Below are 12,265 nucleotides of genomic sequence, written 5' to 3'. Positions count from 1 at the left end.
GTTAATTTCTCTTGTATTGAAGCTATTGTTAATATTTCTAGAATTATGTCAAAAATAGTGGAGATGGGAAACATCTTTGATTAACCATTGTCTTTATTTAGAAGAATTATAGTATTTTCCCATTGTACATAACACATTTTAAAATATAGTTAATTCTAAAACTAAGAAAAATTCTTTTCTTATGACTTTTATAGTTGTTAAACATAGATGAATGATGCATTTAATCAATAATGTTTCTTTATTTTTGATATAATTACTTGATTTTTAGTATTTTTTATGTTTGGAATGATTATATTGTTTGCCTAGTGTTGAACCATTCTTGCTTGCCTGTCATAAATCTAACTGCTTTATAGTGACTATTTTAGAAAAAAAGTTATAATTATAAAATAGATGCAAATATGAAGATATGAATATGGATACAGAGTTTTTTAATGGTTCTTTATGAGTTATAAACTCAACCAGGTCCTCATTATGTTTTTAAAAAATTCCCATTTTCTCAACAATCCTCTACTATACATCCATTCAAGCTATTGCATTATCCTTTCTCCCTTTCACAGTTAACTATCTTGGGAAAAATTTTTGAATATTTTTTTCACTTTTCTTCTCAAATATTTCTTTTTATAGACATTAAAATCTGACATCCAACTTCATAACTTTGTGGAAGGTGCTATTCTAGAACAAAAGTGTTCTACTAAATAATGCCATATGAATTCCTCATACTTATGTCAACATCAATAATATTCACAAGATAATTGAAAGTCTAAAATTCAAAGCTTGAAAGAAAGTATGGGCATAGGGAAAGCAGAAACATGGTCTAACATAGAAAGAGCACTAAATTTAAAATCAGCAGGTCTGAGCCTGAATCCTGACTTTGATACTCCAAGAAATTTCTCTTCATCAAAACTTATTTTCCTTATCTGTAAAAGTGAGAAGACTGAATAATACATCCTCTAGCATTACTTCCAACCCTAAGTCCTATGATAACATAAAGTATTAAGGTCAAAAGAAATTTAGATTCATGCACATGAAATGCTACATAGCTAGGAAACCTTTTTCTCAAATGGGGATTATCATTTGCCGTTGATTGTTTTTATTTTTCTTGATAGATGATCTAGAACATTGTGGAATCTGTCAGAGATTTAGAGATCATCATGTTCAGTCCTTTCATTTGATACGCATGGTAAGTGAAGCTCAGGGTGATTAAACAATTACTCAAAATCACCAAGCAAGAAGTGGTAGAGTACAAACATAACCAGTCTTCAGATTCATTGCACCAAATCCAATCCACTGTAACATGTTGAAACCAGAAGGGAAAAGGCTTATAGGAGTACGACATCTAACACTGGAATAAAGGTTTAGTCTGAATTATACTTTGAGTTTCACTTACCTGCATCTTATCTAATAAGGTAAATTCTAAATACCTTAATGTACAGAACAGGTCTTCAGTTCCTGTTATTCCCCATAGGGCTTTCTACAGTGTAATGCACACAATAGTTTCCTTATTAAGAAATTATTTTTATGTGAAGGAATGGTATAACTTTTTATTTTACCATAATGTTAAAAAATTACAAATAATGAATTAAGAAAACATGTCATGTTATGTTCATATTATGTGTGTATCCATATTATTCATTCTATATTCTGATCTCTTGAACAGGAAAAAAATGATTCCATAATATGCTTGATAAGTAGATAAAGAAAGAATCTCAAATTTTTTGCTCAAATCTCATGGGAGAATGTCCCGCTGAGTTTTCTTGAGTTTTCAGTTTTACTTCTGTATAAAAGTTCTAGTAGGTAATTTATGAATGAGTAGCAGCCTTATAATTGAACTTATTAATATTGATAATTCTGATGATTTATGTCACTTAAAAAATAAGATTATACTTTTAATTACCAACTCTAAAATTTTAATAAGGAATTAGCCTACTAATTTTAATCAATAATTTTTTTAAAAACATTATGCTCAGTTTTTGCCCATCACCTTATATGTTGAGCATGCATGAATACTGTCATCATACCACAGCATAGTCACTTCATTTTGGCCTAAATGAAGTCTAAATGAGTCTAATAATCCACCCACAGATAGATCTATCACACATTCATGTTATTCATTTTACTAAATAACTTATAAATTCAAATAATACTTGAAGGAGAACCATTTAGTCCTACTCAAAATCAGGTTGCTTCTCAAGATAGAAATGTTTACAGACATTCATTTTATTTGATAATAGAATGTAATGTAGCAGTTAAAAAGATTACAGCTTTTTTTATTTAACAGAATGTGCTCATTGCTCTGACTCTGAAACATTAAATATGGTCTTTCCCCATCTATAATAATCTTATTGGTTCCTTATGGTTATTGACTATAGCCATGACAGATACTGTAATTAAAATTAAATGAAACACAGTCTCTTTCCCTCCACAAGGAGATTTTTGTTGTTGTTATTTAAAAAAAAAAAGGAAGGGGAGGGAAGATGACAGAATGGAAAAAAAGCACTTAGTTGAGCTTTCACATTTTCCTCCTAACAACTTTAAAATAATAGCTCAAATCACTTCCTGCAGTGGGACATTCAACAGATAGTCAGAATGAAACATTCTTCCATAAATGGAATAAGAAATCTATTGGATGCATAGCACTTTAATAAGCCCTATGGCAAACATAAAAGGAATTGTAAGGCTTTTCTGTTCTGTGCATTAAGGTATTTAAAATCTACCTTATTAGATAAGATATAGGCAAATGGAACTCATAGGATAATTCAGACTAAAACTTTCTTATAATGTTAGCTTTTATATTCCAAATATTATGTTAAGTGTACTGCATCAAGGAGGAAAAAAAGGTCATTCAGTGAAATAGAAGGATTTCCAGCCTTCATAAGGTGAATTTGACCTACAATATCAAAGCCGAAGAGAATCATAGACAAGTCAAAGGGGAAAAGGAAACACAAGGGATTCAATAGAACTGATCTGTTTGTATCCCTACATGGAAAGATGATACTTGTAACTCTTAAAAATTATGTTGCTAACATTTGCTTATTGTCCTTCATTCTCAAAGAGGACCAACATGACATAATTATGATAAAGTCAAGTTTCAATGTGTCTGATTGGCAGATCAGACCAAAACAAACTCATAATGCTCTACCACAGATTAGGCAGATAGTTCGTGTGAACATTTGCGGTGGATAGTCTAAATTTGCCCACCCTACATTTCCTTTGAGCTGTTTCAATTCTACTTTGCTTATAGAGCACAGCACCTTTTCTGATGTGGGCACTCCATGCTGAGCCATCCTGTGCCAGTATCTCCCATATAACATAATCAATTGCAAAGTTCTTGAAAAAGACCTTGAGAGTTTCCTTGTATTGCCTCTTCTGAGCACCATATGATCTCCTGTTCCATGTGAGTTCTCCATAGGATAATCTTTTGGGCAAGTGTACATTTTACATTCAAACTATGTGGCCAGTTCATCTGAGTTGTGCTTTCTGAAGCATAGTTTGAATGCTTGGCAGTTTGGTTCAAATACGGACCTCAATATCTGGTACTTCATCCTGTCAGCTGGTCTTCAGAATCTTCCTAAGACAATTCAAATGAAAGTGATTCAGTTTCCTGGCATAGTGCTGGTAGACTGTCCACATTTCACAGGCATACACAACAATGAGGTCAGCACAACAGCTCTGTAGACCTGCAGTCTGGTAATCAGTCTAATACCTCTTGTCTTCCATACCTTTCTTTTGAGCCTTCCAAACACAGTGATCAGTACAGTACAGTTAAAAGGAATATGGATGGACAGAGGTATGGATATGAGGTGAATTTGAGGGAATGACATAAAACAAAAGAGAACAACTTAAGGGATGAGAAAGTAGTACAAAGAAGCAGAAGAAAGGGAGAGGTAGAATGGGATAAATAATTGCACATGTAGAGGTGAGAAAGAGTTATTTAGTGGAGGGGAAAATGGGAGGGTTGGCTATGCACATCTCTTGAACTTTATTCTCATTATGTTGGCTCAAAGAGGGAATTATATACACAAATAGTTAAATGTAAAAATCTATCTTACTCAACAAAGAAGTATGTGTGGGGGCATGGGATTAAGTAAAGGGGGGTGTGATGACTGACAGAAGGGAGTGCAGATCAGGGGTAAGTAGCAGGCAGAAGCAAAACGCTGTTGAGGTGGGTAAGGGTGAAAGGAGAGAGAGAACAAACAGGTGAGAATAACATGGAGGGAAGTACACAAGCAGAAATCAAAACTATGAATGTGAATGGCATGAATGCTTCCATGAAATGTAAGTGGATAATAGAGTGGATCAAAAACCATAATCTTATAATATATTGCTTACACAACACACAGGTGAAGCAGACACACACACACACACACACACAGTAAGAGCAAAGGGCTGGAACAGAATCTATTATGCTCAAACTGAAGCAAAAATGAATAAAAGAAAAGAAAAAGCAGGGATAGCTATCCTTATCTCAGAAAAAAAATATAGTAAAAATAGATTTAATTAAGAGAGATGAAGAAGGAAATTGATGGCTTGCTAAGAGGTGTCTTAGTCCATGACTTCTTAAACTCTTTTGACTTCTGCCTCTTAAGAAATTGTTATGTGACCCTGTGTATATATGCATGTTAAATAGGTATGTAAATAAAATATTTACCAATAATTATAAATTTATTTTAAAACAATTATTTTGCATACATAATTTTACCATTTTTTAAAGATGAAAGCAAATTTGCATACTAATGAAAAGGATCACTTATTTATTTTTACATATAGAATTAGATCTTAATGTAATATTTGATACTGCAGGATATAGAGTATCTTCAACATTTTTCAGAATTGATTGATTTTATCCTCAATGCTGTGAAGTCCATTTCATGTAAAATGTAAATACATAGTACAAAATTAAAGAAGTTTGTTTAGGGCCATTTTACAAACTGTTATAAATTTTGTCCTAATCCAAAGCCAATATTCATTTAACCATTTTGTATGTATACTAAAAATACTGCATTCCATAACATACAGTAGTTTTGTATCTGAGCCAAAGTGTTTCTGGCAGCATTTGTTGGTATTTTGTGACATGATGGCATGCACAGTACAAAGTGTACCTGCTGTGTGTTCAGCACCAAAGCTGCAGTGAAATTCCATGATCCATCACAGTCAAGGGCTACCAGAAACACCTTGGATTCATTATGAATTTGAATTTCAATTAATTTTTAGTCATTGCACTTTCTAAACCTTTTACTGTTGTCAACTTTTTCTCGATCCCTACATTCATTTGCATGAGCCTATATGGGGTTGTGACCCACAGTTTAAGAAGTGCTGGTATAAATTAACAACAATATTATAAAAATGATCAACTGTAAACAATTTATCTACTCTGATACAAACAATAGTCCAAGAGAAGAAAAAAACACACAAAACATTGTTAAAAATGTTATCCACATCCAGAGAGAACTGATGAACTCTGAATGAATGTTGAAGAACATATTTAATTCACTCTTATAGTTTTTATTATTTTATTTTGTTTATATTCTTTTGCAACATGGTTTATGTTGAAATATGTCTGAAATAAATCAGACAAAAATATATATGTTCAGTTATTTGTAGTTGTGTAGGATTCTGTGACCCTCTTTAGCGTTTTCTTGGCGAAGATGCTGGAGTGCCATCTTCTTCTCTAGGACATTTTACAATTGAGGAATTGAGGCAAACAAGGTTAAGTGACTTGCTCAGGGTCAAGTAGCTAGTAGATGTCTGAGGCTGCATTTGACTACATGAAGATGAGTCTTCTAGATTCTAAGCACAACACTTTATCCACTGAACAATCTATGTAGACATCACCCATACTATTTTTACTCTTTTTGCCTAGCTCAGATTGCTGTGATGACAGGGAAGTGACAAAATAGCAGGTATGTATACTCTGGGCACTATAATCACAATCCCACACACTGGTGGCATAGGACATAAGGTTGTCTTCTCACTAAACTGAAGAGGCAGTGGGATTTGACATCCCCATGGGTGTCAAAGCAGCCTTTTACACCCTCCTTTTTTAATATAATATTTTTTCCAATTGATTGTGAAAAATATTTGTATGCTTTAAACAAAGAGTTCTAAATTCTCTCCTGCTCTCACTCTCTGCATGTGAAGTCATACAAAACTCTATTCCATATTAGTCATATCGTGAAAGTTATCAAACTAAAACAAGAAAAAGAAAATATATGCTTCAATCTACATTCAGACTCCACCAGTTCTTTCTTTGGAAATGTATAGCATTTTTCATCATACGTTTCTTGGAATTGTCTTGAATCATTGTACTGCTGAAAATAACAGGAATTCTTAAATTATCTCTCCTTGATCTATTTCCTAGGATAGTTGTTTTCCATTAAGATAGTTCACATTTTCTCCCAATTTCATTCTTTTGATTTTGTTTGGAAATTTTTTGAATTTTCATAGAATCATTAGCTTCCACTTGCCCAATTCTTATTTTTAAGAAATTGTTTTATTCAGTGAGGTTCTCTACCTCTTTTTCCAATTTGCCAATTGTATGTTTTAAAGAGTTCTTCTTTTTAATTAATTTTTTACATTGTTTTTCATGTGGCAATTTTTACTGTTAAGACATTCTTCTCTTCCACGGAATTTTGTTTTTTGCTTTTGCCTATATTGTTTTTTAAGCTGTTATTTCTTCAGTATTTTTGTGCATCCTTTAACAAGTTGTTGAATCTTTTTTTCATGATTTTCCTTATTTTCATTATTTTTTATCACTCTCTTTTTATTTCCCAGTTTTTCTTCTGCTTCTCTTAGTTGATTTCTAAAATCTTTTTTGGATTTTAGGTAATTTTTTATTCTTTCTAGAACCTAACATGAATTCACAATGCTTTTTCTTTAGCCTTTGGATATAGTGGTTTTGACTTTATTTTATTTTTACGATTTCATGTTTTGTCACCATAGTAAACTTCTGTGGTCATACTTTTTGTCGTTTGCTCATTTTCCCGGACTATTTCTGAACTTTTAACTTTATATGTTAAAATTGGACTCTACTCCCTGATTGGTGGTCTTATTGTCCCAAACTTCAGTGTGTTTCTGAAGCTATTTTCAGAGCTAGTTCCATGGGTTTGTAAGATTTCCGTTGTTTTAAGGTGATATGATCTAAGGAGAAGCATGCCCTGTCCTGTACTTTGATCTGTGATAAACTCAAATCATCCCATGTAAGTATGCAACTGTCATGTATACATAAGCAGGGTCCCTCCTTATTCTGGAACTGTGACCCAGCCCTGCAACCATGATCTTCACATTGACAATCCAACAGAATCCTTTATCCAGTACCAGGAAAGTGCTGCCTGTGATGTCCTTCTGACCAGTTATCTGAACACCTTATTCACTGTGGGCTGAGAGATCTAGAAGCAACCACTGCCACAGTTTATTCAGTCACCCCCATTGCCTGCTGCTAGTTTATTGGAGTGTAACCTGAACTGGTATAGTTTGTGATGAAGTACTCTCCATTCTCATCCTTGTGAAACTGAACTTTGTTATCTTTCTTTCGAGTTATATTGGGCTGGAACATTGTTTCTCTTAGTCCTGTTGCGGATTCTGACATTTCAGAATTCATTTGTAGGTATTTAAAGTTATTTGGAGAGAAATTAGGGAGGACTCAGGCAAGTTCCTGCTTTTCCTCTGCCATCTTGGCTCGCCTCCCCTTAGCAACCTTTCTTAATAACTGTACTGCTCACACCATGCATGAGGAAGAAGCTAGTAAAAATGTTTAAAAATTGTTTGATTCAACTATCCTAAACCTGAACTGCTTAATTTAGCAGGTAGGGATACTATCCTGTGGTCAAAATACAGAAAGAAAGTGTACAAAAATTCACAAAAATGACTTCATTTACCATTGGTACTTCGAATGAGCACACACTTTAGGACAAAAAAAAAAATCCAATAGACCTGAAAGACAAGAATTCTTCTTGCAAGAGAACTCTGCATGTGTTGTACCCTAAAAAGTTCCCTGAAAGAAACAAGCTAACTTCCAGAAGTTGGAGCTGGATACACACTTTTTCTGGAGTAGTTAACCTGATGGGGAAGACAGTGAAGCTGGTGTCAGTTTTGCAATCAAAACTTATTTAATCAACAAACTTGTATACCTCCCCAAAAGAATAAATGACAAACTCATGACAGTTCAATTGTTATTTGCTGGAATTTACCACTCTACCATCATTAGTATGCATACTTGCACCATGGAAAATCCTGATGAGATCAAAGACAAATTTTATGCAGACCTGGACATCCACAATATCAGGTGCTGAAAGAGGACACACTTGCAATTCTGTGCAACTTTAATGGCAGTAGGTACAGACTGTCAGACTTGGAAGGAGGTCCTTGGGAGTAATTGAATCAGAAATAGCAAGAGAAATAACGACTTCCTACTGAAGACATGTGAGTCTCATGCCCTTCTCATAACCAGCACTGTCTTCTGCTCATATAATCACAATAAAACCTCAGGGATATACCCTGACAGCAAACATTGGCATTTAATAGATAATGTGATTGTAAGAAAAATAAGGAGACTGTATGGCAAGGTAATGGAAGTAAGGTGTGGTGCGGAGTGCTCCACTGATTATTGATTTATCCTTTCTAAGCTAAACATTTGCATTCAACAAAAGCAATAGCTCCAAGGCAAAACACAAATACAGTGTCAACAATTTAGAGTCCTTCTGTATGCATGAACAATTTATTGCTAAATTTAAGTCAATCCGCAGTTGCCAGTAACAGATCAGAGAAAAGAGTGAGAAGTTTTCAGAAATTTTGATTTCAGCACCATGTTTACTCATCTGGACTAGAACACTTAAAACAACAAAATTGTTTGATGAAAATGGTGGGGAAATGTAGAAGGGGTGCTATAAGAAAAATGAGAACTCCATGGGGTAGTTCATTCATTTTGAAGAATGCAATGTTTAACACAATCAAAAGTAATGTGCAGACAAAGGTAAGGCAGATGCTAAGCTCCAAGCCAGGAGTCTTGGATTAGTAAGGAAACAGATGAAATTCAGTTAGATGCTGATTGAAATTATCCAAAGTGCTTTTATGATTCCCTAAAGGCTGTTTATGAGCCAAAGACATATTTTGCTTCTCAACCAGTAATTACTGATGGAGCCACATTGAGCAAGGCAAAGAAAAGCACATGATCCTGGAGAGAAGGAGCTGAGCAGTTCCACAATGTTCTCAACACACCATCTTCAATCAATGCAGAAAACACTGATCCTATACCTCAGTTTGAAGTCAATCCCTCTCTAGCTAAACTTCCAGTGGAAATAATAATGATATTATGCTCCTATTATGAGGAAAATACCTGGTGCTCATTTTGTTCCACCTGATATTTACAAACCAAGTGGTGAGCTCTTCCTACAAAAGCTAACTAAAATCTTCCAGTTTATATAGCAAGACAAGACTATCCCATAGGAGTTCAAGGGTGCCTTCATCGTACATCTCATTAAAGGAAAAAAAAATAGGTTGTCTGTCTTTCAGTTACTGCAGGCAATATTCTTGCCAGAATCCTCTTTAATAGGCTAATCCTTCACTTGAAAGATCGTAATCTACACAAGAGCTAGTGTTTCTTCAGAAAGGGTCAAGGAATGGTCAATATGCTGTTTGCAGCTCAACAAGTCTAGGAGAAATGAGCATTATACAAGTCTGTACACATTGTCAATCTGAGCAAGAGTTTTGATACTGTGAATCATGAGGCCTTGTGGAAAATCATGACAAAATTTAATTGTTTGGAGAAGTTCATCAGTATTTTACATCATTTTTATCGTAATATGCTTGCACTGGTTCTAAACAAGGTTCAGGCTTTCTCAGTCATTAGTGAAATCAAGTTGGGCTTTGTGCTTGCTCCCATGGTTTTTAACATGATGTCTTAATCAATGTTGCCAGATGCATTCAGTGAGTTCAAATATGGTGTCAAGATCAGCTACAGAACTGATGGTAAATTTTTTTAAATTAAAAAATGCTATAAGGAAGACTAAAGTATAGGGAGAGTTGGCATGTGACTTTTTGTTGGCAGATGATTGTGCACTCAGTGCAGACTCTGAGTCTGAGATGCAACAGGGTATAGATAGGTACTTTGCCACTTGTGTTAATTTTATCCTGACAAATAACACTAAGAAAACAGGTTCTCCATGAGCCAGTACCATGGCATCTACATGTGGAACCACTGGTTTCAGCAAATCAACAAATTTTGAATTCTATATATAAGTTCAGTTGCCTTTGCAGTATAATTACAAGGATGTCCATATAGATGATGAATTGATGTGGACATTGCCCAAGTTAGCTCATTGTTTGAGAACCTGTGAAGGAAAGTATGGGAAAGAGGTATTGTGCTGCCTACCAAACTGATATTCTACAGACCTGGTTTTTTTGCCTCATTGTTTTCAGCCTGTGAAACCTGAACAGTATATGAATGCCTTGTCAGTAAACTGAATTCCTTCCATTTGAATCGCCTTAAGAACATTTTGAAAATGACCTGGAAAGATAATGTACCAGACCAAGGTTCTTTTTCAAGATGTACTGTCAAGCATTTAAACTTTTCTGCAACAAAGTGCTATTCCAGTGGGCTGGCCACATCATTCAAATGCCAACAGTATATTTACCTAAAATAGTATTTAATAGAGAACTCCTACAAGGCAAATATTTACATGGAGGTCTAAAGATGTGATGCAAGGTGAATCTTAAGGTCTTAATGAAGAAATCTGGAATTAATTGTGAGACATGAGAGACACTCCACACTGGGCAGTCCTGTACAATATTAGGAAAAATATTAATGCATCAAGAGAGTGACAAAGAGAGAAATTCAGGGAACTAAAATCGTTATACAGTACTTGATAATAAGTAGTATTTATTTACAAAAAAACCACTTCTTCATTTATTAAGGAAAAGAATTATATGTTTAAATCTTCAAGGACTCTAGAAGATTCTCAGACTAATCTTTTCATTTTGTAGATGAAATAATTGAAGCTCGGAGAGTTTAAAAATCTTGCCCCAAATGACACAACTAATTAATAGCAAAAACAACATTTGCACCCAAGTACTTTCAGTACATGTCCCATCTTATTTTAACTGCACTTCATCGTCTCCCGATCCATCATACAAAAATATAGACAGCCTTAGGACTGGATCAAACAGCTGACACTTATTCTTAATTTTTTAAATATTTGTATCACACTGTTTTTTTAGAAGGCTGTTTGAAAGGGAAGATGAGGAAGAAAAGAAACATAGATTCATTGAAAATAAATGCAGAAAAAGAGTAGTTTTGCTGAAGACTGTTTTTATCTGGTCAGTACAGAAAATTAGAGGGAATTTATAAGTATGTGTTTGGTGAATATTCAATACTGATATCTTTCACTGACATGTGAGAGATAAGACACACAAAAAGAATAAACAGAGGAGCTATTTTAATTTTCACTTTTTTTTACTGAAACATTCCATAACACTCTTAACAGTTTTAAGTCCAATATAGTCTTTGAAATCTTGGTTAGTATTATGAAAATAATAGTATGGGGATTTTATATCCTTTATATACATAGCTCTAAGAATGCTTATTGAAAACTAAAACTTCTAAAAGGCTTTTCTGAGTCAAAGTAGATATGTTTTAAGACTATCATGTGTTATTCATTCTGTCCAAACAGAAAAAAAAAAAAAACCTGAGGAAAAATTGTTATAATCTTTAAGGACTTTTCCACTGCTTATGATTCCATTTCTGTTTATTTAAATATTTCCAAATACATTTCCATGTATGGCACGCAGTATGCCCAGTATAAGAGCAACTTTACTTTATTTTTTAAAAAGCAGGGTTGTTTTCCAAGGTAAGATGCTATTCTAGTATTTGGTCGGAAGCAGGATAATGAAGAAGATCATCATATTTTTATTTCTTTAAAGTACTTACCGTTATTGTACTTACCGATATTACATACTTAAAGGAAGAGTAGGGATTTGAGTTAAAATGAAGTTGAGGGGATTTTGAGTTTTGGTAAATGTCAAATTGTTTTGAAGTGTCACATTTCTCACTAAAGTTGTTCTTTCCCTACACTGCTATGAGATTTAGTGAAGTTGTTGACGCTTTACAGAAGCCTCTCTTCAGGTCCTAGTTAGACAGTAGAAAAATTGAAAAGATCTTTCTCTTAATTTCTTTCTGACTATTTCAGATTATTAAATCACTAAAACAAGATAGTATAAGATAAAGATCAATAATTATGAAAAGACTCTGAAATCTCCAATTCAATGTAAAACT

Source organism: Notamacropus eugenii, chromosome 6, assembly GCF_028372415.1.
Source record: "Notamacropus eugenii isolate mMacEug1 chromosome 6, mMacEug1.pri_v2, whole genome shotgun sequence".
In the NCBI taxonomy this organism is placed as follows: domain Eukaryota; kingdom Metazoa; phylum Chordata; class Mammalia; order Diprotodontia; family Macropodidae; genus Notamacropus; species Notamacropus eugenii.
The sequence above is the reverse complement of the archived record's forward strand: the minus strand, read 5'-3'. Positions refer to the sequence as shown.